The sequence below is a fragment of the Lathyrus oleraceus genome, chromosome 5 (genome assembly GCF_024323335.1).
Source record: "Lathyrus oleraceus cultivar Zhongwan6 chromosome 5, CAAS_Psat_ZW6_1.0, whole genome shotgun sequence".
Lineage (NCBI taxonomy): Eukaryota > Viridiplantae > Streptophyta > Magnoliopsida > Fabales > Fabaceae > Lathyrus > Lathyrus oleraceus.
In genome coordinates this window covers 6,061,903-6,088,783 of record NC_066583.1, presented here as the reverse complement: position 1 = coordinate 6,088,783, position 26,881 = coordinate 6,061,903, and the positions used below count along the sequence as shown (strand labels likewise).

The following is a 26,881-nucleotide window of genomic DNA, read 5'->3' as shown; positions in this document are numbered from 1 at the left end:
TAGTTACATATTTTCCCAAAACAACTTTTAATAAAAAACGGTGGTAATATACATTAATATAGGTTCTTTAAAGTATAATAAACTTATGGGTTAATACCTTTTGGGGTCTCGTAAAATGTCTAAGGATAAATTTTGGTCACATAATTTTATGAAGGATCATTTAAGTTCCTCAATTATTTAAAATGTATGACATTTTTGCTTATGGTATAAATAGTCGGTCACATCCAATAATGTGTCTATGTGACAATTATGTAATTTTATTTTGTTATCATAGAAACCCTTGTGTATGCCCCCATAAAAAATGATTAAAAAAATCGAATTCATTAACCCAAACCCATAATTTACAAATATAAAACTCAGATACTCAAAATCATCCCTACAAATCAAAATTTGTCACAGAAAATAATTTATTATTAGTTTTTCTGTGTCGCCGATGCTCACGTCATTTCTCTTGTTGCTTGAATATTTCCATAACACGAACTAGAGAAACCAATGTCAAGTTGTTAGTGTCAGATTTCAGACCCCTTTACGATGGGAAACAATACGTAGCCAAATTTAAAGAAAAATAAGTTTTGTGTGAGGTATTGTGGCAACATATGGCCGTGGTTATATTGCTTTGAAGGATGTCTGCGATGGGAGACCAGAATACTTAATTGGTTTATTATTCCATTTTAATGTTGTTTCCAATTTAGTTTGTGAAGCTAATCATTGGTTATTGAGGACTTGTTTGAAAAGGGAAGGCGAAATCTTCATATATGATAATAGATAAATGTTCCATTTTTTGTTTATGGATAGAGAGAGAACTGAAATGAGTTTCTAACCTATACATAATATAAAGCACCCCACTTTTAAATCTCAAACAACATGATTTTGTGTATGGAGGTGGGAGAAGTGGTTAATGGGTTTAACTTCTAGATGGACATAATGGTAGTTGCATTTCATTTTGTTTAATAAATATTATATGATAATGAGAAATTTCAAACTATCTATATATTTTATGACGCATAATTTGAATTTAATATTTAAATTCCAAAATATATCTTATAATGACCAATTTCTTCGTCACTAAATCACTCATTGAAGTGTCAATGTCACTCAATACTTACTTGGTTGCCAATGAGACGTATTTAATAATGATTAAGGAAAATGGAAAAAAATAAAAAAAATATGGTTTAGCTTGTAAATTTAAGGTATTATTGTGATCCTTATTAAGTTATTAACCTAAAACAAATAAAGCTAGAAAACAGATGACACATTTTTTTTCTCCATTTCAAAAATAAGTATGATTTTTTCACAAAATTAATTTTTAAATTTAATTAAACTTGCAAATTAGAGGAACAAACTCTATAGAATTTGGGCAAGCATGTAGTCAATATGTCAGAGTGTTTAAGGAGATAGACTTGAAATCTATTGGGCTACGCCCGCGCAGGTTCGAACCTTGCTGTTGACGAATTTTTTATTATAGAACAAGAGTATCTAAAAACAATAATCTCAAAAATAAAAATGAAAATTAATTAAAATAAGTTTTATTGAGAATTAAATCTACTATTTTTCAAAATTAGTTACATATTTTCCCAAAACAACTTTTAATAAAAAACGGTGGTAATATACATTAATATAGGTTCTTTAAAGTATAATAAACTTATGGGTTAATACCTTTTGGGGTCTCGTAAAATGTCCTAAGGATAAATTTTGGTCACATAATTTTATGAAGGATCATTTAAGTTCCTCAATTATTTAAAATGTATGACATTTTTGCTTATGGTATAAATAGTCGGTCACATCCAATAATGTGTCTATGTGACAATTATGTAATTTTATTTTGTTATCATAGAAACCCTTGTGTATGCCCCCATAAAAAATGATTAAAAAAATCGAATTCATTAACCCAAACCCATAATTTACAAATATAAAACTCAGATACTCAAAATCATCCCTACAAATCAAAATTTGTCACAGAAAATAATTTATTATTAGTTTTTCTGTGTCGCCGATGCTCACGTCATTTCTCTTGTTGCTTGAATATTTCCATAACACGAACTAGAGAAACCAATGTCAAGTTGTTAGTGTCAGATTTCAGACCCCTTTACGATGGGAAACAATACGTAGCCAAATTTAAAGAAAAATAAGTTTTGTGTGAGGTATTGTGGCAACATATGGCCGTGGTTATATTGCTTTGAAGGATGTCTGCGATGGGAGACCAGAATACTTAATTGGTTTATTATTCCATTTTAATGTTGTTTCCAATTTAGTTTGTGAAGCTAATCATTGGTTATTGAGGACTTGTTTGAAAAGGGAAGGCGAAATCTTCATATATGATAATAGATAAATGTTCCAGTTTTTGTTTATGGATAGAGAGAGAACTGAAATGAGTTTCTAACCTATACATAATATAAAGCACCCCACTTTTAAATCTCAAACAACATGATTTTGTGTATGGAGGTGGGAGAAGTGGTTAATGGGTTTAACTTCTAGATGGACATAATGGTAGTTGCCATTTCATTTTGTTTAATAAATATTATATGATAATGAGAAATTTCAAACTATCTATATATTTTATGACGCATAATTTGAATTTAATATTTAAATTCCAAAATATATCTTATAATGACCAATTTCTTCGTCACTAAATCACTCATTGAAGTGTCAATGTCACTCAATACTTACTTGGTTGCCAATGAGACGTATTTAATAATGATTAAGGAAAATGGAAAAAAATAAAAAAAATATGGTTTAGCTTGTAAATTTAAGGTATTATTGTGATCCTTATTAAGTTATTAACCTAAAACAAATAAAGCTAGAAAACAGATGACACATTTTTTTTCTCCATTTCAAAAATAAGTATGATTTTTTCACAAAATTAATTTTTAAATTTAATTAAACTTGCAAATTAGAGGAACAAACTCTATAGAATTTGGGCAAGCATGTAGTCAATATGTCAGAGTGTTTAAGGAGATAGACTTGAAATCTATTGGGCTACGCCCGCGCAGGTTCGAACCTTGCTGTTGACGAATTTTTTATTATAGAACAAGAGTATCTAAAAACAATAATCTCAAAAATAAAAATGAAAATTAATTAAAATAAGTTTTATTGAGAATTAAATCTACTATTTTTCAAAATTAGTTACATATTTTCCCAAAACAACTTTTAATAAAAAACGGTGGTAATATACATTAATATAGGTTCTTTAAAGTATAATAAACTTATGGGTTAATACCTTTTGGGGTCTCGTAAAATGTCTTAAGGATAAATTTTGGTCACATAATTTTATGAAGGATCATTTAAGTTCCTCAATTATTTAAAATGTATGACATTTTTGCTTATGGTATAAATAGTCGGTCACATCCAATAATGTGTCTATGTGACAATTATGTAATTTTATTTTGTTATCATAGAAACCCTTGTGTATGCCCCCATAAAAAATGATTAAAAAAATCGAATTCATTAACCCAAACCCATAATTTACAAATATAAAACTCAGATACTCAAAATCATCCCTACAAATCAAAATTTGTCACAGAAAATAATTTATTATTAGTTTTTCTGTGTCGCCGATGCTCACGTCATTTCTCTTGTTGCTTGAATATTTCCATAACACGAACTAGAGAAACCAATGTCAAGTTGTTAGTGTCAGATTTCAGACCCCTTTACGATGGGAAACAATACGTAGCCAAATTTAAAGAAAAATAAGTTTTGTGTGAGGTATTGTGGCAACATATGGCCGTGGTTATATTGCTTTGAAGGATGTCTGCGATGGGAGACCAAATACTTAATTGGTTTATTATTCCATTTTAATGTTGTTTCCAATTTAGTTTGTGAAGCTAATCATTGGTTATTGAGGACTTGTTTGAAAAGGGAAGGCGAAATCTTCATATATGATAATAGATAAATAATCCAGTTTTTGTTTATGGATAGAGAGAGAACTGAAATGAGTTTCTAACCTATACATAATATAAAGCACCCCACTTTTAAATCTCAAACAACATGATTTTGTGTATGGAGGTGGGAGAAGTGGTTAATGGGTTTAACTTCTAGATGGACATAATGGTAGTTGCCATTTCATTTTGTTTAATAAATATTATATGATAATGAGAAATTTCAAACTATCTATATATTTTATGACGCATAATTTGAATTTAATATTTAAATTCCAAAATATATCTTATAATGACCAATTTCTTCGTCACTAAATCACTCATTGAAGTGTCAATGTCACTCAATACTTACTTGGTTGCCAATGAGACGTATTTAATAATGATTAAGGAAAATGGAAAAAAATAAAAAAAATATGGTTTAGCTTGTAAATTTAAGGTATTATTGTGATCCTTATTAAGTTATTAACCTAAAACAAATAAAGCTAGAAAACAGATGACACATTTTTTTTCTCCATTTCAAAAATAAGTATGATTTTTTCACAAAATTAATTTTTAAATTTAATTAAACTTGCAAATTAGAGGAACAAACTCTATAGAATTTGGGCAAGCATGTAGTCAATATGTCAGAGTGTTTAAGGAGATAGACTTGAAATCTATTGGGCTACGCCCGCGCAGGTTCGAACCTTGCTGTTGACGAATTTTTTATTATAGAACAAGAGTATCTAAAAACAATAATCTCAAAAATAAAAATGAAAATTAATTAAAATAAGTTTTATTGAGAATTAAATCTACTATTTTTCAAAATTAGTTACATATTTTCCCAAAACAACTTTTAATAAAAAACGGTGGTAATATACATTAATATAGGTTCTTTAAAGTATAATAAACTTATGGGTTAATACCTTTTGGGGTCTCGTAAAATGTCTTAAGGATAAATTTTGGTCACATAATTTTATGAAGGATCATTTAAGTTCCTCAATTATTTAAAATGTATGACATTTTTGCTTATGGTATAAATAGTCGGTCACATCCAATAATGTGTCTATGTGACAATTATGTAATTTTATTTTGTTATCATAGAAACCCTTGTGTATGCCCCCATAAAAAATGATTAAAAAAATCGAATTCATTAACCCAAACCCATAATTTACAAATATAAAACTCAGATACTCAAAATCATCCCTACAAATCAAAATTTGTCACAGAAAATAATTTATTATTAGTTTTTCTGTGTCGCCGATGCTCACGTCATTTCTCTTGTTGCTTGAATATTTCCATAACACGAACTAGAGAAACCAATGTCAAGTTGTTAGTGTCAGATTTCAGACCCCTTTACGATGGGAAACAATACGTAGCCAAATTTAAAGAAAAATAAGTTTTGTGTGAGGTATTGTGGCAACATATGGCCGTGGTTATATTGCTTTGAAGGATGTCTGCGATGGGAGACCAGAATACTTAATTGGTTTATTATTCCATTTTAATGTTGTTTCCAATTTAGTTTGTGAAGCTAATCATTGGTTATTGAGGACTTGTTTGAAAAGGGAAGGCGAAATCTTCATATATGATAATAGATAAATGTTCCAGTTTTTGTTTATGGATAGAGAGAGAACTGAAATGAGTTTCTAACCTATACATAATATAAAGCACCCCACTTTTAAATCTCAAACAACATGATTTTGTGTATGGAGGTGGGAGAAGTGGTTAATGGGTTTAACTTCTAGATGGACATAATGGTAGTTGCCATTTCATTTTGTTTAATAAATATTATATGATAATGAGAAATTTCAAACTATCTATATATTTTATGACGCATAATTTGAATTTAATATTTAAATTCCAAAATATATCTTATAATGACCAATTTCTTCGTCACTAAATCACTCATTGAAGTGTCAATGTCACTCAATACTTACTTGGTTGCCAATGAGACGTATTTAATAATGATTAAGGAAAATGGAAAAAAATAAAAAAAATATGGTTTAGCTTGTAAATTTAAGGTATTATTGTGATCCTTATTAAGTTATTAACCTAAAACAAATAAAGCTAGAAAACAGATGACACATTTTTTTTCTCCATTTCAAAAATAAGTATGATTTTTTCACAAAATTAATTTTTAAATTTAATTAAACTTGCAAATTAGAGGAACAAACTCTATAGAATTTGGGCAAGCATGTAGTCAATATGTCAGAGTGTTTAAGGAGATAGACTTGAAATCTATTGGGCTACGCCCGCGCAGGTTCGAACCTTGCTGTTGACGAATTTTTTATTATAGAACAAGAGTATCTAAAAACAATAATCTCAAAAATAAAAATGAAAATTAATTAAAATAAGTTTTATTGAGAATTAAATCTACTATTTTTCAAAATTAGTTACATATTTTCCCAAAACAACTTTTAATAAAAAACGGTGGTAATATACATTAATATAGGTTCTTTAAAGTATAATAAACTTATGGGTTAATACCTTTTGGGGTCTCGTAAAATGTCTTAAGGATAAATTTTGGTCACATAATTTTATGAAGGATCATTTAAGTTCCTCAATTATTTAAAATGTATGACATTTTTGCTTATGGTATAAATAGTCGGTCACATCCAATAATGTGTCTATGTGACAATTATGTAATTTTATTTTGTTATCATAGAAACCCTTGTGTATGCCCCCATAAAAAATGATTAAAAAAATCGAATTCATTAACCCAAACCCATAATTTACAAATATAAAACTCAGATACTCAAAATCATCCCTACAAATCAAAATTTGTCACAGAAAATAATTTATTATTAGTTTTTCTGTGTCGCCGATGCTCACGTCATTTCTCTTGTTGCTTGAATATTTCCATAACACGAACTAGAGAAACCAATGTCAAGTTGTTAGTGTCAGATTTCAGACCCCTTTACGATGGGAAACAATACGTAGCCAAATTTAAAGAAAAATAAGTTTTGTGTGAGGTATTGTGGCAACATATGGCCGTGGTTATATTGCTTTGAAGGATGTCTGCGATGGGAGACCAGAATACTTAATTGGTTTATTTTTCCATTTTAATGTTGTTTCCAATTTAGTTTGTGAAGCTAATCATTGGTTATTGAGGACTTGTTTGAAAAGGGAAGGCGAAATCTTCATATATGATAATAGATAAATGTTCCAGTTTTTGTTTATGGATAGAGAGAGAACTGAAATGAGTTTCTAACCTATACATAATATAAAGCACCCCACTTTTAAATCTCAAACAACATGATTTTGTGTATGGAGGTGGGAGAAGTGGTTAATGGGTTTAACTTCTAGATGGACATAATGGTAGTTGCCATTTCATTTTGTTTAATAAATATTATATGATAATGAGAAATTTCAAACTATCTATATATTTTATGACGCATAATTTGAATTTAATATTTAAATTCCAAAATATATCTTATAATGACCAATTTCTTCGTCACTAAATCACTCATTGAAGTGTCAATGTCACTCAATACTTACTTGGTTGCCAATGAGACGTATTTAATAATGATTAAGGAAAATGGAAAAAAATAAAAAAAAATATGGTTTAGCTTGTAAATTTAAGGTATTATTGTGATCCTTATTAAGTTATTAACCTAAAACAAATAAAGCTAGAAAACAGATGACACATTTTTTTTCTCCATTTCAAAAATAAGTATGATTTTTTCACAAAATTAATTTTTAAATTTAATTAAACTTGCAAATTAGAGGAACAAACTCTATAGAATTTGGGCAAGCATGTAGTCAATATGTCAGAGTGTTTAAGGAGATAGACTTGAAATCTATTGGGCTACGCCCGCGCAGGTTCGAACCTTGCTGTTGACGAATTTTTTATTATAGAACAAGAGTATCTAAAAACAATAATCTCAAAAATAAAAATGAAAATTAATTAAAATAAGTTTTATTGAGAATTAAATCTACTATTTTTCAAAATTAGTTACATATTTTCCCAAAACAACTTTTAATAAAAAACGGTGGTAATATACATTAATATAGGTTCTTTAAAGTATAATAAACTTATGGGTTAATACCTTTTGGGGTCTCGTAAAATGTCTTAAGGATAAATTTTGGTCACATAATTTTATGAAGGATCATTTAAGTTCCTCAATTATTTAAAATGTATGACATTTTTGCTTATGGTATAAATAGTCGGTCACATCCAATAATGTGTCTATGTGACAATTATGTAATTTTATTTTGTTATCATAGAAACCCTTGTGTATGCCCCCATAAAAAATGATTAAAAAAATCGAATTCATTAACCCAAACCCATAATTTACAAATATAAAACTCAGATACTCAAAATCATCCCTACAAATCAAAATTTGTCACAGAAAATAATTTATTATTAGTTTTTCTGTGTCGCCGATGCTCACGTCATTTCTCTTGTTGCTTGAATATTTCCATAACACGAACTAGAGAAACCAATGTCAAGTTGTTAGTGTCAGATTTCAGACCCCTTTACGATGGGAAACAATACGTAGCCAAATTTAAAGAAAAATAAGTTTTGTGTGAGGTATTGTGGCAACATATGGCCGTGGTTATATTGCTTTGAAGGATGTCTGCGATGGGAGACCAGAATACTTAATTGGTTTATTTTTCCATTTTAATGTTGTTTCCAATTTAGTTTGTGAAGCTAATCATTGGTTATTGAGGACTTGTTTGAAAAGGGAAGGCGAAATCTTCATATATGATAATAGATAAATGTTCCAGTTTTTGTTTATGGATAGAGAGAGAACTGAAATGAGTTTCTAACCTATACATAATATAAAGCACCCCACTTTTAAATCTCAAACAACATGATTTTGTGTATGGAGGTGGGAGAAGTGGTTAATGGGTTTAACTTCTAGATGGACATAATGGTAGTTGCCATTTCATTTTGTTTAATAAATATTATATGATAATGAGAAATTTCAAACTATCTATATATTTTATGACGCATAATTTGAATTTAATATTTAAATTCCAAAATATATCTTATAATGACCAATTTCTTCGTCACTAAATCACTCATTGAAGTGTCAATATCACTCAATACTTACTTGGTTGCCAATGAGACGTATTTAATAATGATAAGGAAAATGGAAAAAAATAAAAAAAATATGGTTTAGCTTGTAAATTTAAGGTATTATTGTGATCTTATTAAGTTATTAACCTAAAACAAATAAAGCTAGAAAACAGATGACACATTTTTTTTCTCCATTTCAAAAATAAGTATGATTTTTTCACAAAATTAATTTTTAAATTTAATTAAACTTGCAAATTAGAGGAACAAACTCTATAGAATTTGGGCAAGCATGTAGTCAATATGTCAGAGTGTTTAAGGAGATAGACTTGAAATCTATTGGGCTACGCCCGCGCAGGTTCGAACCTTGCTGTTGACGAATTTTTTATTATAGAACAAGAGTATCTAAAAACAATAATCTCAAAAATAAAAATGAAAATTAATTAAAATAAGTTTTATTGAGAATTAAATCTACTATTTTTCAAAATTAGTTACATATTTTCCCAAAACAACTTTTAATAAAAAACGGTGGTAATATACATTAATATAGGTTCTTTAAAGTATAATAAACTTATGGGTTAATACCTTTTGGGGTCTCGTAAAATGTCTTAAGGATAAATTTTGGTCACATAATTTTATGAAGGATCATTTAAGTTCCTCAATTATTTAAAATGTATGACATTTTTGCTTATGGTATAAATAGTCGGTCACATCCAATAATGTGTCTATGTGACAATTATGTAATTTTATTTTGTTATCATAGAAACCCTTGTGTATGCCCCCATAAAAAATGATTAAAAAAATCGAATTCATTAACCCAAACCCATAATTTACAAATATAAAACTCAGATACTCAAAATCATCCCTACAAATCAAAATTTGTCACAGAAAATAATTTATTATTAGTTTTTCTGTGTCGCCGATGCTCACGTCATTTCTCTTGTTGCTTGAATATTTCCATAACACGAACTAGAGAAACCAATGTCAAGTTGTTAGTGTCAGATTTCAGACCCCTTTACGATGGGAAACAATACGTAGCCAAATTTAAAGAAAAATAAGTTTTGTGTGAGGTATTGTGGCAACATATGGCCGTGGTTATATTGCTTTGAAGGATGTCTGCGATGGGAGACCAGAATACTTAATTGGTTTATTATTCCATTTTAATGTTGTTTCCAATTTAGTTTGTGAAGCTAATCATTGGTTATTGAGGACTTGTTTGAAAAGGGAAGGCGAAATCTTCATATATGATAATAGATAAATGTTCCAGTTTTTGTTTATGGATAGAGAGAGAACTGAAATGAGTTTCTAACCTATACATAATATAAAGCACCCCACTTTTAAATCTCAAACAACATGATTTTGTGTATGGAGGTGGGAGAAGTGGTTAATGGGTTTAACTTCTAGATGGACATAATGGTAGTTGCCATTTCATTTTGTTTAATAAATATTATATGATAATGAGAACTTTCAAACTATCTATATATTTTATGACGCATAATTTGAATTTAATATTTAAATTCCAAAATATATCTTATAATGACCAATTTCTTCGTCACTAAATCACTCATTGAAGTGTCAATGTCACTCAATACTTACTTGGTTGCCAATGAGACGTATTTAATAATGATTAAGGAAAATGGAAAAAAATAAAAAAAATATGGTTTAGCTTGTAAATTTAAGGTATTATTGTGATCCTTATTAAGTTATTAACTTAAAACAAATAAAGCTAGAAAACAGATGACACATTTTTTTTCTCCATTTCAAAAAATAAGTATGATTTTTTCACAAAATTAATTTTTAAATTTAATTAAACTTGCAAATTAGAGGAACAAACTCTATAGAATTTGGGCAAGCATGTAGTCAATATGTCAGAGTGTTTAAGGAGATAGACTTGAAATCTATTGGGCTACGCCCGCGCAGGTTCGAACCCTGCTGTTGACGAATTTTTTTACTATAGAACAAGAGTGTCTAAAAACAATAATCTCAAAAATAAAAATGAAAATTAATTAAAATATGTTTTATTGAGAATTAAATCTACTATTTTTCAAAATTAGTTACACATTTTCCCAAAACAAATTTTAATAAAAAACGGTGGAAGTATACATTAATATAGTTTCTTTGAAGTATAATAAACTTATGGGTTAATACCTTTTGGGGTCTCGTAAAATGTCCTAAGGATAAATTTTGGTCACATAATTTTATGAAGGATCATTTAAGTTCCTCAATTATTTAAAATGTATGACATTTTTGCTTATGGTATAAATAGTCGGTCACATCCAATAATGTGTCTATGTGACAATTATGTAATTTTATTTTGTTATCATAGAAACCCTTGTGTATGCCCCCATAAAAAATGATTAAAAAAATCGAATTCATTAACCCAAACCCATAATTTACAAATATAAAACTCAGATACTCAAAATCATCCCTACAAATCAAAATTTGTCACAGAAAATAATTTATTATTAGTTTTTCTGTGTCGCCGATGCTCACGTCATTTCTCTTGTTGCTTGAATATTTCCATAACACGAACTAGAGAAACCAATGTCAAGTTGTTAGTGTCAAATTTCAGACCCCTTTACGATGGGAAACAATACGTAGCCAAATTTAAAGAAAAATAAGTTTTTTGTGAGGTATTGTGGCAACATATGGCCGTGGTTATATTGCTTTGAAGAATGTCTGCGATGGGAGACCAGAATACTTAATTGGTTTATTTTTCCATTTTAATGTTGTTTCCAATTTAGTTTGTGAAGCTAATCATTGGTTATTGAGGACTTGTTTGAAAAGGGAAGGCGAAATCTTCATATATGATAATAGATAAATGTTCCAATTTTTGTTTATGGATAGAGAGAGAACTGAAATGAGTTTCTAACCTATATATAATATAAAGCACCCCACTTTTAAATCTCAAACATGATTTTGTGTATGGAGGAGGGAGAAATGGTTAATGGGTTTAACTTCTAGATGGATATAATGGTAGTTGCCATTTCGTTTTGTTTAATAAATATTATATGATAATGAGAAATTTCAAACTATCTATATATTTTATGACGCATAATTTGAATTTAATATTTAAATTCCAAAATATATCTTATAGTGACCAATTTGTTCGTCACTAAATCACTCACTGAAGTGTCAATGTCACTCAATACTTACTTGGATGCCAATGAGACGTATTTAATAATGATTAAGGAAAATGAAAAAAATAAAAAAAAAATATGGTTTAGCTTGTAAATTTAATGTATTATTGTGATCCTTATTAAGTCATTAACCTAAAACAAAAAAACCTAGAAAACAGAGGACACATTTTTTTCACCATTTCAAAAATAAGTATGATTTTTTAACAAAATTAATTTTTAATTTAATTAAACTTGTAAATTAGACGAACAAACTCTATAGAATTTGGACAAACATGTAGTCAATATGTCCGAGTGGTTAAGGAGATAGACTTGAAATCTATTGGGCTTCGCCCACGCAGGTTCGAACCCTGCTGTTGACGAATTTTTTATTATAGAACAAGAGTATCTAAAAACAATAATCTCAAAAATGAAAATTAATTAAAATAAGTTTTATTGAGAATTAAATCTACTATTTTTCAAAATTAGTTACATATTTCTCAAAACAACTTTTAATAAAAAACGGTGGAAGTATACATTAATATAGTTTCTTTAAAGTATAATAAACTTATGGGTTAATACCTTTTGGGGTCTTGTAAAATGTCCTAAGGAAAAATTTTGGTCACATAATTTTATGAAGGATCATTTAAGTTCCTCAATTATTTAAAATGTATGACATTTTTGCTTATGGTATAAATAGTCGGTCACATCCAATAATGTGTCTATGTGACAATTATGTAATTTTATTTTGTTATCATAGAAACCCTTGTGTATGCCCCCATAAAAAATGATTAAAAAAATCGAATTCATTAACCCAAACCCATAATTTACAAATATAAAACTCAGATACTCAAAATCATCCCTACAAATCAAAATTTGTCACAGAAAATAATTTATTATTAGTTTTTCTGTGTCGCCGATGCTCACGTCATTTCTCTTGTTGCTTGAATATTTCCATAACACGAACTAGAGAAACCAATGTCAAGTTGTTAGTGTCAGATTTCAGACCCCTTTACGATGGGAAACAATACGTAGCCAAATTTAAAGAAAAATAAGTTTTTTGTGAGGTATTGGGGCAACATATGGCCGTGGTTATATTGCTTTGAAGGATGTCTGCGATGGGAGACCAGAATACTTAATTGGTTTATTTTTCCATTTTAATGTTGTTTCCAATTTAGTTTGTGAAGCTAATCATTGGTTATTGAGGACTTGTTTGAAAAGGGAAGGCGAAATCTTCATATATGATAATAGATAAATGTTCCAATTTTTGTTTATGGATAGAGAGAGAACTGAAATGAGTTTCTAACCTATATATAATATAAAGCACCCCACTTTTAAATCTCAAACAACATGATTTTGTGTATGGAGGAGGGAGAAATGGTTAATGGGTTTAACTTCTAGATGGATATAATGGTAGTTGCCATTTCATTTTGTTTAATAAATATTATATGATAATGAGAAATTTCAAACTATCTATATATTTTATGACGCATAATTTGAATTTAATATTTAAATTCCAAAATATATCTTATAGTGACCAATTTGTTCGTCACTAAATCACTCACTGAAGTGTCAATGTCACTCAATACTTACTTGGATGCCAATGAGACGTATTTAATAATGATTAAGGAAAATGAAAAAAAAGAAAAAAAATATGGTTTAGCTTGAAAATTTAAGGTATTATTGTGATCCTTATTAAGTTATTAAACTAAAACAAATAAAGCTAGAAAAGAGAGGACACATTTTTTTCTCCATATCAAAAATAAGTATTGTAATATCCCATATTCCCTTAAATGCTCAATTAGTTGTCAGTTGAGACCTATTGAATTCCTATGTATTATATCTTTGGTTAGTTATAACAATTGGAGCTCCTTTGTGCTCTAAGTGTTGTCAATTGGAACCAATAGAGTAACCAATGAACTCTGAAGGGATTAATTATTAATAAAGAGACAGACCAATATTAATAAGTACAAGAGAGGACATTTTGGTAACATTAATAATTGGTCAATTGGTGCTGGAAGATAAAATATCAATTGGGATATTTTGGTTACTATTTAATATTATATATTATATATATTATATATGTAGTATGTGTGGTAGAAAAGAGAAGAAGAAAAGAAGGTATATCAGAAAAGAAGAAAATGATAAGAAGTAGTAGGAAGAGATAAGAAGAAGGAGAGAGTTATCAGAAAAGGGAAAAGAAGAGGAGAAGAGGAAGGAACCATCACCATCATCTCATCTTCATCATCAACAACTTCATCTTCTTCTTCTACTAGGTGAGTTCTTAGATAGTTTTAGCCTTTGGGGGAAAATAATCTATATTTGTGGGGTTAGGGTTTGTGTGATTTGTGATAAACTTGTTGTGTTCATACTCCCTATCCGTTGATTGTTGTGGAAAAATCATGTTATGTGAAAATTGTGGGCAAAAATGGTATATGGAAAGGAAAATAAAAGAGGAGTTAATTAAGAATTTGTGAGTGGTTAACCAGGATTCGAACCCAGGACCTCCTTGAAACTGTTCATGCCTTACCACTAGGCTAGAGAGGTTGTTGTTGAATACTTATGCAATGAATAAATATTAATCTAAATCTTGATTAAGATAGATTAATGAATTAATTGAGTGGTGTAACTCCGTTTTGGATGCGGACGGATGCATTAGTAAGATAATGAAAAAGGCTATTATTATGATATCATATTATAGTATATTGTGTGTCTTACAAATTAAATGAATTATATTTATGATGGGTGTTAAACATGGTTTATATGGTTGATTGTGAAATAACATGACTAAAGATAACGTAAAGGGCTATTATTATTGTTCCATGTTATAAAATATTATGTGATTTATAAATGCCATGAATTTTATCATGATGAAAATTACATATTGTTGTTATGTGGAAGGTGAAGTAACATGATTAAAAACCTTACAAAGATGAGTGAGGAAACCTAGAAGAATAATTTGATTAATAACTTAGAAATATGATCTAGGTTATTGAACATATGTGATATATGTATGAGAATACGGTATTCATTCGTACGACGCTTATGTGAGGTCGTGGACGAATTGTTGCCATGTTTAAGAATGAGACGCATTGTATGGAACATGCCATGTTATTATTTGTGTATCATGGTGAATGAAGTCACCTATGATTATGGAACATGCCATGTTATTATTTGTGTATTATGGTGAATGAAGTCACCTGTGATTTATGAATTTGTTATGGTTCGTGGAACCAATGATTTGTGGAACCGATCATGTATTCAGAATGTGTGTTTTTCTGTGGTGGTACACATCTCTATTGGTATGCTTAGATGAGTAAGCATTGGGATGTGGGACCAATGATTCGAGCCTCAATTGGGTTTGAGCCCCAACCATGGCGGACATGGGGAAAGGTGGACACCTATGTGGGTTAGAGTCCCATACGGTGAAAGATACCCTAGGTGGGTTAGAGTCCCGTACGGGTGATGGTTCTTAAAAGTGGGTTTAAGTCCCATAGGGGAACCGGATATCCACCGCGAAAGTCGAATCATACGGACATGCGTGAACCAAGCCTTGGCCTAGACGTAGGTCCGGTTGGGGATCGATGTTGCGTGAATCTGAATAATGATCGTGGTTGAGTTATGAGAACTCAGATGCATGTTGCCATACAATTGCGAGATAGTTTCCCCATCGCTCAAGTCTTCTTTTCCTTGTTGACTTGAGTTGGATATGAGTTGAATATTGATTAGAACCCTGTAGAGCCGAGTGGACCCATAGGATAGGAGAACTCACTGAGATTATTATCTCATCCCATTATTGTTGTTATTTTTCAGGTATTCTTTACAGGTTGAATCTAAGAGAAACTGTTATGGATGTTTCAAGGGTTGCTGTTCATTATGATCTTCCGCTGTGGAGTGGTGTGCAATGAAGATGTTGTACATAGTTCTTAGATTTTTATTGTTTTGGCATTATTGTATAACATGTTCCATTGATGTTTTAGTTTGGACATGTATATATATTGATGCCATTAGGCACTTATGTTGTGACAGTACCAAAATTTAACACTTGTATGATATTATTCTAGATATATATTATACGGGTTGTTACAGTTGATATCAGAGCAGGTCGATTCTCGACCTAGCCTTGAAACATCATAAGTAAATCTATTCCTGCCTCATATGTGTGTTTAGCCGACATGATTCTTAATATCACTGTATGTAGTATTGGGCCTGATCAACCTAATGCTATGTGCATGGTAGGAAGGATCATGGTTGAGCGACCACGAGGACTCCGAAGTGTGGGTGGAACTTGTGCTTTGAGTGTAGGCTCAAGCCAAGAGTTAGAAAGTAAGGAGAACTAGATGGCCCAGTTGAAGTTTCAGAGGCGTTGTGATTTGGGTATTATGCAATTGAAGAGTAGTGTATCGTTCAAGCGATTCTGCGGTGTTAACAGAGTTGAGAAGTTGAGGATCTCTATTGGATGAATTGTCAGAGCTTTGATAAAGGTGTGGATTGTTAGTGGAGTAAGACATACTCACTAATATGGAATAGTATTGTGAATATTCTGTATGGTAAAGTAGAAAGGATGGTTATGTTACGCATATGTCATAAGGTTTGGAAGTGAGGTAGTGTATTAGTGTTTCAGTTTCTAAGGCCACTAAAATATTTTGGAAGAACAAGAGTACTTAATGGAATATATATATTTGGAATGGTACCTTGCAAGTGGTTGAAGACTTGAGGGATAAGGACGTTCAGTTTTGTTGGGAGCCTAAGGTAGTGGCGAAGTCTAAGGATAGACTCGAGGACATGGTTGTTTGTTCCAAGTGAAACATGTATGGACCAAATGGAGGTTAGAAGATAAACCAAGTATATCCAGTCTTAGAAGGGAGATCGGGTTCAAGATAGCTAGTCAGAGGTTTAGTGTTAGTGAGTGTCATACCCCAAAATTTGCCCATTAATATTTCAAGACATTTTTCAGGGCATTCCGACTCATTTTTATGACACTGATCTTAAAGGAACAAAGGCCCAGCTCACGAATGGCCCAATCCAGAAAATGGCCCAAACTGGCCTGTTCGCTACGCGTTCGCTACACGCTCGCCTAGCGAACGTTCGCTACACGCTCGCCTAGCGAACGTTCGCTACACGCTCTCCTAGCGAACGTTCGCTACACGTTCGCTACCAGCTCGCCTAGCGAAGCTGACAGACAACAGAAAATTCTGGGCTTCACTCTGAGCCCATTAGGTCATGAAAAAGGCATTATAAATACCAGCACTTCAGTAATGAAAAGGAAAACGAAAAAAGGAGAGAGGAGAACCCTAGCAAGCAAACCCTAACACTAACGGAGGCTAACCCTGAGAATTCCGAGTAACCCTAAAGGAAACTCTGAAGGAAAAGTCGGCGGCAGCAAGGTCACTTCCGCTCAATTTGATCCGATCGGCCAATTCAAGGTTACAATTCGATTACAAACAGGTTGGCATTGCTATTACTACCTTATGTTCTTAATTTGCATATGGCATTATGATTAAATTTATGGAAATATCTTAAGTTTGTCATGTGAATTTTAGTGCACTTGAATACCTTAAATGATTAACCATATAATTGCTGTAATGAGAGCCATAAGGCATAAAATTGGTTGAAATTGTACTGATATAAAACCAGAATCCGCAGTCGCTCGCTAGCACGTCGCTAAGCGAGCATGAAGCGAGTATTCGCTAAGCCTTCGCTAGGCGAGGCAGGCGCGAACCTGACAGTAGCCGACTTTTCTATTCTGATTTTTCATTCATGTTTTATCATAGCCAGGCATTGTTTATCTAATCATATTACTGTTGTGATTTCTTTTGCGGTGTAATCCTCGATTGCACCCTGATTTGGTATTCTAACCCGTTTGCTGAATGTTGCAAAGGTTCACACACCCCAGGAAAAGATTGTTGTTTAGGTCTTCCACTTTATTTGTGGGATACCCTTGTGAAGAGCTGCCCTAAATTGCTTAATTAATTTTAATGTATTAATTTTAATGTATTATTTTAATGTATTGATTTTAATGTGGAGATTCACCTTAAATCACCTAATTGACTTTAAAATACGGCCTCTAAATATGTGATCTTGGACCTCTCTTTATTGCCTTACGATATTACGGTATTACGGTCATGTCCCGCGAATGTGGGGATACCCTTAGCAAAGACCCTTCGATTAAATCATCATGTCCCTTTAAAATAAATCATAGTCCCTCGGATGTTGCCTTCGAATATATGATTTTGTCCCTCGATGACCCTTCGGTGTAGCCTACGGTTAAATGATGATCGTCCCTTCGAATGCTAAGGTATCCTTACAACTGTTGCCTTCAATGACCTATCGATGACCCTACAATGACCCTTGAACATCCAAAGGGTAAAATTACTTACTTCTCAATAGTAAGGACAGTTTTACCCTCATAAGGATAGGAAACGTTCATCACGACCTTAGGAAGGTATAACTCTCAATTACTGGATCATAACCTAAAATATTTTCAACACCTCACACCTTTCAAAACCTCTTTTGGAAAATCACCACTTGGTATACATTCATACTAGAATCATTACCGAGTTATATTTTTTTCAAACAACTTTCAAAACTAAACGAGATTACCACTTTGTATACATTCATACGAGAATCATTACAAAGTTAAACTCTCTTTTCGAAACATTTTTTTAAACAATTCACGAACACTTTTCAGACAAAAATATAAGTGATCCAGCAATTAAGAGCCCATGGATAACCATGGATACAAAGGGTGCTAACACCTTCCCTTTGTATAATGTACCTCCCGAACCCAAAATCTATTGAGGTCTTTCCTGTTCTTTTCCACCTTTCCTTATTGGATAAAAGAAAAGTCGGTGGCGACTCTTGCTATCCGCGACATTGCGATAAAAAGCAAAACACCCCAAGTCAGTTCACCGTATGACAGAACTGGCGACTCTGCTGGGGAAACTTTAAAAAGAGAGGTTACCTTAAAAAACAAGATCACTTATTGTCTGATTTACTTTTAAGGGATTGCTTGGGTATTCTTGAGTGAAAGATCCTACACCCGGATCTAGTGTACCTTAGGTAAGTAGCAATAGATCATCGCGACTATCCGGCGTATACTGGAATGGTTAAAATGATGGCTACGGTTAATGTGACACTTTGGATGTCCTGATGTTCCTCATGTTCATTTGAGGAAAATTTTGGCTTCCGCGTGGTGTCATTAAAGCATTAACCATTTAGAACCCTAATTGACTCATCTTGGCCATTAGAAAGTAGTGAGATAACTGACTTCGGTTCCGACTGGGGTTGGTTGAGACTCGATACTACACTCTTTGAGATTGGACTTTAGGGAAGCTTCGGTCAATCACTTGGTGTTGCACTGAAGTGGACTTAAAGGAAGGTCAATGATTGGAGATCCTTTTAGAACCCGGTTACTATTCTAGGACAGGTTGAACCAACTAAACTTCAGTGGGGAGGGTACTTACCTATGGAACTCATGCAAGCCTTAAAACCTAGGAATGATGGTTGTGTGACTTGCTTGTGCTTGTTATTTATTTATCCTCATAACATCATAACATCATAACATCATGACATCATAACATTGTACTAACCATTTCAAGGACTTAGGGATTTAACTTTGCTCTGTTTTGTAAAGCTATGGCTCCCAGGAAGACCATCCGGATTAATCTTGTAGCAATCTCTCCTCAACTCAAGAACTTAGTGTCAGAACTTTCCGATCATGCGCAGTTCATCAAGAGACATGGCTCTCTTCTCAATTTAGTTACCACTGGGTTCAAAGAAGATATGATGAGAGTTTTATTCCAGTTCTTCGACCCTAAACATCATTGCTTCACATTCCTAGATTATCAGTTGGTACCCACATTGGAAGAATTCTCCAGACTGCTTGGGATACCTATCCTTGATCAACTACCGTTCAGTGGTTTAGAAAAGGTTCCGAAGTCTGAAGAAGTTGCCGCAGCTTTACACATGACGAAGTCCGACATTGAAGCTAATTGGGTAACAAGGAGTGGAGTTAAGGGTTTACTTGCCAAATTCCTGACAAATAAGGCCCGAGAATTCTTAAAAGTTATGAATGTCCGTGCTTTCGAAGACATCCTGGCATTGCTAATCTATGGCTTGGTGTTATTCCCTAATCCAGACCAATTCATAGACATGAATGCTATTAAGATATTTCTCACTCATAACCCTGTACCTACCTTGCTGGGAGACATTTTGCATTCCCTCCACACTCGTACCATGAAGAAGCAAGGGACTCTCATGTGCTGCATACCTTTGTTGTCTAGGTGGTTTATTTCGCACCTTCCTCAATCAGTCTTGAAGAACGAGCAGAATTTGAAATGGTCTCAAAGGATAATGTCGCTCTCCCACCCAGACATCTGTTGGTGTCCTCAGTTCAAGGAAAATGTTACCATCATTGACCGTTGTGGCGAGTTCCCTAATGTACCACTCCTAGGAATAAGAGGAGGTATTACCTATAATCCTGCTTTAGCTCTGCGACAGTTTGGTTGTGCTCGAAGAGATGGTCCACATGAAATGATCATCGAAGGCATCATGTTCGACTATGACAACGATTCCCAAGGCCTCCGTCAAAGATTTGTACGAGCTTGGGGCATGGTGAAGAGAGGTACGTTAGGACAGAAAAATTCTATTCCTATGGAACCTTATCTCAGATGGGTACGCGCCAGAGCTCGTGAACTTGTCATGCCGTATCTTGCAATCGGACCTCAGATTGTCGAACCTGAAGCTGAAGGAGGTGCTCCTCAGATCATTCCTTATCCGGATATGCCTACCAATGTTGAGGAACTAAAGAGATCCTGGATCCAGTTGAGAGAAGAAAGGGATACTTTCGAGACTCAGTTCGTCGCAGAAAGGAAGAAAGTGTTAGAACTTACCAGTCAGCTTAATGAGGAACGAAGACTCAATACGTATCTTCGCCCAAAAAGAAGCCGCCCCTGGGAGACTTGAGCTTTCATTGTATTTTTATTATTATTCCTTTTGTAGTGAACATTGGTCAAAGAAATTAGCAATAAACATTTCTCTCTTGTTGGTGATTTACGCAAAGTTAAATTCCAAAAGTCCTTGAAAACATTTCATACATTGCATAGCATAACATAACACTGCATAACAGGTATTCTACAAGTTCAATGTTCTCACGGTCTTCCTTACAAACAGAAAAATGGATCTCGAACAAACTGTCAAAGATCTCCAGACTCAGAATGCTCAATTCAAGGAGATGATGTTAAGCTTATCCAAGGGGCAGGAGGAACTGAAGGCTCTTTTGCTCGAAAAGAAGAAAGACAAGAAAGTTGTGAGTTTCATTAACCCGGGAAGAAGGCGTAAAGGACAGGCCACAGGAGTCAAGTTTGGAATCCCGAATGGTCCAGAAGAGGGGGCGGAGAATGATTCAGAGGAAGAGAATGCTGATTTCTCCAACCCTGAGGATGACGATGAAGATTATGAAAATGAACAGTACTCTCCAAGAGATGATAAGTACAAGTTGCTGGAAGAACGTATGTTAGCTATGGAGGGTCAGAAGGCGCCCGGTCTGGATTTCGAAAGTTTGGGTCTGGTCTCCGATGTGACCATTCCTCGCAAATTCAAAATCCCCACTTTCACTAAGTACGATGGTGCGTCTTGTCCTCAGATGCATCTGAGAGCTTATGTGAGAAAGATTCAGCCGCATACCACTGACAGGAAGCTATGGATCCATTTCTTCCAAGAGAGCCTGTCTGGAACACAGTTGGAATGGTATTATCAGCTCGAGAGCTCTGACATCCGCACCTGGACTGATTTAGCAACAACTTTCTATAAACAGTATCAGTATAACTCTGAACTAGCACCTACCCGGCTACAGTTGCAGAATATGACTATGGGATCTAAAGAAAGCTTTAAAGAATATGCTCAAAAGTGGAGAGATTTGGCTGGCAGAGTCAAACCCCCTATGACTGACAGAGAATTGGTGGACATGTTCATGGGCACACTGACCGGCCCATTCTACAGCCATCTACTGGGAAGTTCTTCATCAGGTTTCACTGAACTTATATTAACAGGTGAACGTGTTGAAAGCGGCATCCGAAGTGGAAAGATACAGGCGGCTACCTCTGCAAGCACCAAAAGGTCCTATCAGGGGAGGAACGAATCAAATGCTGTGTACGGTCAAAAGGGTCGTAACAAGAAAAACCGTGACCACGACATTGGAGCAGTTACGATTGCAGCACCACCATCTCAAAACTTCCAGCCCAAACAAGACAGGCCAAGAAGGCAGTTTACCAGGATCAATATGACCTTGGCACAGGCACTGCAGGGAATGCTAAAGGCAAATTTGATCACCCTCAGAGATCCTCCTACGAATCCCAACACTACCTCTTCTCGTTATAATCCCAATGCCAGGTGTGCATATCACTCCGATAGCCCCGGGCATGATACAAACGATTGCTGGTCATTGAAGAATAAGATTCAGGATATGATCGAAGCTGGAGAAATTGAGTTTGAGCCTCCGGAGACTCCTAATGTCATCACTGCTCCTATGCCTAACCATGACAAGACTGTTAATGCTATGGATGACGATTCTCACATTTCCAATGTGGCGGACTTAACATCTCCTCTCCCGATCATAAAGAGGAATTTATTGCAAGCTGGTTTATTTCCAGGTTGTGCTGAAGATTGCAATCTCTGCATACTCCGGCCTGAGGACTGTTTGAAATTGAAGAATGGTATTCAACGGCTGATGGACGATCGTACAGTTCTCTTCGAAAGGATTCCTAAGGCGGAAAACCCTATTGAAGAAATATCTGTGATTGCTAGGTCCAAAGTTCCAATGAAGATTACCGCTACCAGGGCGCCTGTGAAGATTACTGCTGAGCCCAGGGTTGCTCCCCTAATCATCACTGCACCTGGCCCGATCCCGTATTCCTCAAGCAAAGCTATTCCGTGGAATTATGGCGGTGATGTTTACGTCCATGGCGTGAAGCAAGTGGATAATGCTGCTAATACTAGTGGCATTGTTGGGACTAGTAAAATTACTCGAAGCGGAAGGATCTTCTCTCCAGAAATCTCACCTCCTGTCCTTGAAACTCGAGGAAAGGAACCAGTCAATCCTTCTCAGTCAGAGACACCGGTCGAAGTTACTCCCGAAGATGTTGCCAAACAAGAAATGGAAGAAGTGCTGAAAATCATTCGCAAGAGTGATTTTGATGTTGTAGAACAGTTGGGGCATACCCCGTCTAAGATCTCGATGTTATCCTTGTTGTTATCTTCTGAACCTCATGCCAATGCATTGATAAAATTCTTGAAGACCGCTCATGTACCTCAGGAGACATCTGTCGATCAGTTCGAACATTATGTTGCTCACTTGGCTGTTGACAATGGCCTAGGCTTTTCCGACGCTGATCTGACACCAGCAGGAAAGAATCACAATAAAGCCCTGCATATCTCCATTGAGTGTAGGGGAATCACTTTGTCTCATGTGTTGATCGATAATGGCTCTTCCTTGAATGTGCTGCCGACAGCTGTGCTGGATAAGCTGGATTGTAAAAGCATTGAACTGAAACCTAGTGACATTGTGGTACGTGCTTACGATGGTGCGAAGAGTGTTGTCCATGGCGAAGTAGTCCTCCCTATCAAGATAGGACCTCAAGTCTTCAATACTACCTTTCATGTAATGAACATTCGTCCTGCCTATTCCTGCTTGCTGGGACGCCCTTGGATTCATGGGGCAAGTGATGTAGCTTCGTCTCTCCATCAAAAGCTGAGATATCCAATAGAGGGTAAGATCGTCACTGTGTGTGGGGAAGAAGAGTATATTGTCAGTAGTGTGCATACCTTCAGATACATTGAGATGGATGGTGAATTCTTCGAGACTCCGTCTCAGTCATTTGAAGCGGTTCCTCCGCCCAGTCCTGTCCTTAAGCCAACTCCCCTTGTGCCCGAGGTTATTCGAGCTCCTCCTGCCATGATTTCTCTGAAAGATGCTCAAGCTGTGGTCGAGAATGGCGGTCGTACTGGTTGGGGTTAACTGATCAACGTACCCTACAAGTCTGATAAATCTGGTCTGGGATTTAACTCTGAAAAGATGGTCAAAGATCAAATCAATGCTGTAGAAGATGCTGATAGCGATTGCGATCTGGATAGCTGGATTTTCCCAACAATTGGTGACGGACTCAATAATTGGAAGGCTGAAGACACTATCCCGATTTCCTTTAGTCAGGAGTAATTGTTATTGTCTATTTTAGTGTTGCAAATTTTTGTTTTTTTTACAATTAAACTTCTCCAAGCATTGTGTCTATGCCCGGGGCACAATAGCTAATTTGTTAAGGGTTTTGTCATCTTCATAAGCATATTCATATTCAATAAATCAATGGACTTTTTGCATTCAAATATTGCGCTCTTTATCTTTTCTGTCATCTTCCAAACGAGCTATGTTTTCTTACACACACTCACGTAACGAATTGCAGATCCATACCCACTCTGGATCCTGTTGACAATAGTTCTACTACTGTTCATTATGACTTTGAAAATCCGATCTACCAAGCCGAGGATGGAAGTGAGGAAGATTGTGAAGTACCTGGAGAACTTGCCAGACTGTTACTACAGGAAGAAAGGACTATACAGCCACACGAGGAGTCAGTTGAGACTGTAAATCTGGGTACTGAGGTAAACAAGAAAGAAGTCAAAATAGGAGCAGGCTTGGAAAACAGTGTCAAGAGAAGGTTGATTCAGATGTTGCATGACTATGTAGAGATTTTTGCTTGGTCTTATGAAGACATGCCAGGACTGGATACCGATATAGTAGTGCATCGACTGCCAACGAGGGAAGAATGTCGTCCTGTTAAGCAAAAGGTTCGTCGCATGCGTCCTGAAATGTCTGAGAAAATCAAAGCCGAGGTTATGAAACAATTTGATGCAGGTTTTCTGGCTGTTACTTCTTATCCTCAATGGGTTGCTAATGTGGTACCAGTGCCGAAGAAGGATGGCAAGGTGCGAATGTGTGTAGACTACAGAGATTTGAATAAAGCGAGTCCCAAAGACGACTTTCCACTTCCGCACATTGATGTTCTGGTAGATAACACCGCTCAACACAAGGTATTCTCATTCATGGATGGATTCTCAGGTTATAACCAGATTAAGATGGCGCCTGAGGACATGGAGAAAACTACGTTTGTGACGCACTGGGGCACGTTCTGTTATAAAGTAATGCCATTTGGTTTAAAGAATGCAGGGGCAACGTACCAGCGTGCTATGGTGGTTTTGTTCCATGATATGATCCATCATGAAATAGAAGTATATGTGGATGACATGATAGCCAGATCTCATACTGAGGAGGAACATCTCGATCATTTATACAAACTGTTCGAGAGGTTGAAGAAATACAAGTTGAGGTTGAACCCGAACAAATGCACCTTTGGGGTAAGGTCCGGCAAACTCCTGGGCTTTATTGTCAGTGGTAAAGGGATTGAGGTTGACCCGGCCAAGGTGAGAGCTATTCAAGAAATGCCAGTTCCCAGTACAGATAAAGAAGTCAGAGGTTTCTTGGGACGCTTGAATTACATTGCCCGGTTTATCTCCCATTTGACCGCCACCTGCAAACCCCTCTTCAAGCTACTGAGGAAAAATCAAGAGATGATATGGAATGAGGAATGTCAAGAAGCTTTTGACAAAATCAAGAAGTATCTTCAAGAACCTCCAATTCTGATGCCACCAGTTGAAGGAAGACCTCTAATCATGTATTTAACCGTGTTAGAAAATTCAATGGGGTGCGTGTTGGGACAACATGACGAGTCTGGTCGAAAAGAGCATGCCATATACTACCTTAGCAAAAAGTTTACCGACTGCGAAACAAGATACTCACTGCTCGAGAAAACTTGTTGTGCTTTGGCCTGGGCTGCTCGCCGACTGAGACAGTATATGTTGAATCACACCACTTTATTGATTTCTAAGATGGATCCTATCAAATACATATTTGAGAAACCTGCTCTCTCCGGGAGAATAGCAAGATGGCAGATGATCTTAACAGAGTATGACATCCAGTATACTACCCAGAAAGCAATCAAAGGAAGCGTACTAGCCGATCATCTGGCTCATCAAGCAGTGGATGATTACCAATCTATGAATTTTGAGTTCCCAGATGAGGATGTCATGCTTGTTACTGATTATGAAGAGCCTGGACCGGATGAAGGACCCGAACTAGGATCCCGATGGACTATGGTTTTCGATGGGTCTTCTAATGCATTGGGCAATGGTGTTGGTGTGGTAATCATTTCTCCCGAGGGTTACCATACGCCTTTCACTGCTAGACTATGTTTTCATTGTACCAATAATAAGGCTGAGTATGAAGCCTGTATTTTGGGACTCAAGGCTGCTATAGACCGGCGGGTCAAGTTTTTGAGTGTGTACGGAGACTCAGCATTAGTAATCAGTCAGATCAAAGGAGAATGGGACACTAAGCATCCGAATCTCATCCCTTACCGAGAACGGGTGATGACATTAATCCCATACTTTGAAGAGATTACATTCGAACATATCCCACGAGAAGAGAATCAGTTGGCAGACGCATTAGCTACCATGTCATCTATGGTCAGAGTCAGATGGGACAATGAAGCTCCCAGGATCACCATTGAGCGACTAGATGAACCGGCATACTGTTATGAACTTAACACTGAGGGAGTACGGGAAAAACCTTGGTTCCACGAAGTAAAAAGATATTTAGAAGCTCAGGAATACCCTGAAGGGGCATCCATCAATGACAAAAAATTCCTGAGGAAGTTCTCCGCTAAGTTCTTTCTGAGTAATGGAGTATTATACAAACGTAACCACGATTCGATTTTGCTTCGCTGTGTGGATAAAAAGGAAGCAGAAAAGATTATGGGAGATATGCACGATGGTATTTTTGG

The 26,881-nt window shown here is 34.8% G+C and overlaps 8 non-coding genes across 8 annotated transcripts; all 8 read left to right on the top strand.

The window, feature by feature from the left end:
* The first annotated feature begins 1,368 nt into the window (after positions 1-1,368).
* TRNAS-UGA (transfer RNA serine (anticodon UGA)) lies at positions 1,369-1,450 on the top strand. The gene has a single exon. It is a non-coding gene; the product is annotated as a tRNA-Ser (tRNA).
* A 1,479-nt stretch (positions 1,451-2,929) lies between these two features.
* Positions 2,930-3,011, top strand: TRNAS-UGA (transfer RNA serine (anticodon UGA)). Its single transcript has one exon. It is a non-coding gene; the product is annotated as a tRNA-Ser (tRNA).
* Positions 3,012-4,489: 1,478 nt separating this feature from the next.
* On the top strand, positions 4,490-4,571 carry TRNAS-UGA (transfer RNA serine (anticodon UGA)). Its single transcript has one exon. It is a non-coding gene; the product is annotated as a tRNA-Ser (tRNA).
* Positions 4,572-6,050: 1,479 nt separating this feature from the next.
* TRNAS-UGA (transfer RNA serine (anticodon UGA)) lies at positions 6,051-6,132 on the top strand. Its single transcript has one exon. It is a non-coding gene; the product is annotated as a tRNA-Ser (tRNA).
* A 1,480-nt stretch (positions 6,133-7,612) lies between these two features.
* On the top strand, positions 7,613-7,694 carry TRNAS-UGA (transfer RNA serine (anticodon UGA)). Its single transcript has one exon. It is a non-coding gene; the product is annotated as a tRNA-Ser (tRNA).
* A 1,477-nt stretch (positions 7,695-9,171) lies between these two features.
* TRNAS-UGA (transfer RNA serine (anticodon UGA)) lies at positions 9,172-9,253 on the top strand. Its single transcript has one exon. It is a non-coding gene; the product is annotated as a tRNA-Ser (tRNA).
* Positions 9,254-10,733: 1,480 nt separating this feature from the next.
* On the top strand, positions 10,734-10,815 carry TRNAS-UGA (transfer RNA serine (anticodon UGA)). The gene has a single exon. It is a non-coding gene; the product is annotated as a tRNA-Ser (tRNA).
* A 1,476-nt stretch (positions 10,816-12,291) lies between these two features.
* TRNAS-UGA (transfer RNA serine (anticodon UGA)) lies at positions 12,292-12,373 on the top strand. Its single transcript has one exon. It is a non-coding gene; the product is annotated as a tRNA-Ser (tRNA).
* The last annotated feature ends 14,508 nt before the right edge of the window (positions 12,374-26,881 follow it).